The sequence below is a fragment of the Mus pahari genome, chromosome 3 (assembly GCF_900095145.1).
Source record: "Mus pahari chromosome 3, PAHARI_EIJ_v1.1, whole genome shotgun sequence".
NCBI classification, from domain to species: Eukaryota; Metazoa; Chordata; class Mammalia; order Rodentia; family Muridae; genus Mus; species Mus pahari.
The window spans coordinates 68887672-68888694 of NC_034592.1; the positions used below are offsets into that span (position 1 = coordinate 68887672).

General features: G+C 40.3%; 1 pseudogene; it reads left to right on the top strand.

The window, feature by feature from the left end:
* Window positions 1-318: 318 nt before the first annotated feature.
* Window positions 319-813, top strand: LOC110318892 (annotated as a pseudogene).
* The last annotated feature ends 210 nt before the right edge of the window (window positions 814-1023 follow it).

The following is a 1023-nucleotide window of genomic DNA, read 5'->3' on the forward strand; positions in this document are numbered from 1 at the left end:
CTTACTGCTTTTAATATTCTGTCTTTACTTAGTGCATTTGTTGTTCTGATTATTATGTGTTGGAAGGAATTTCTTTTCTGGTCCAGTCTATTTGGGGTTCTATAGGCTTCTTGAATGTTCATGGGCATCTCTTTCTTTAGGTACGGGAAGTTTTCTTCTATAATTTTGTTGAAGATATTTGCTGGCCCTAAAGTTGATAATCTTTCTAAAATAAAAATATATATAAAATGTAGCCACTGTGTAAATCAGTGTGGAGATGGTTTTTAAAACTAAAAGTAGAGCAGATGTCACTGTTGCTTTTCACCGCTTGCTGCAGCCATGGTCAATACCACCGTGTTCTTCAACATCACAGCTGATAACAAACCCTTGGGCCGCGTCTCCTTCGAGCAATTTGCAGACAAAGTTCCAAAGACAGCAGAAAACTTTCTTGCAATGAGCACTGGAGAGAAAGGATTTGGCTATAAGGGTTCCTCCTTTCACAGAATTATTCCAGGATTCATGTGCCAGGGTGGTGATTTCACATGCCATAATAGCACTGGCGGCAGGTCCACCTACGGAGAGAAATTTGAGGATGAGAACTTCATCCTGAAGCATACAGGTCCTGGCATCTTGTCCATGACAAACGCTGGACCAAACACAAATGGTTCCCAGTTTTTTATCTGCACTGCCAAGACTGAATGGCTGGATGGCAAGAATGTGGTCTTTGGGAAGGTGAAAGAAGGCATGAACACTGTGGAAGACATGGAGCGCTCTGGGTCCAGGAATGACAAGACCAGCAAGAAGATCACCATTTCTGACTGTGGACAACTCTAATATCTTTAGACTTGCAGGCATTTTACCCATCAAACCATTCCTTCTATAGCTCAAGAGAGTACCCCTACCCCATCTGCTTAAAATGTCCTGTAATCTCTGCTCTCACTGAAGTTCTTTAGGTTCCATATTTTCTTCATTCACCTTCAAGTCTAGTTAGATTGCAAAGTTAAGTTTATGATTATGAATAAAAATTAAATAAGAAATAAAAAC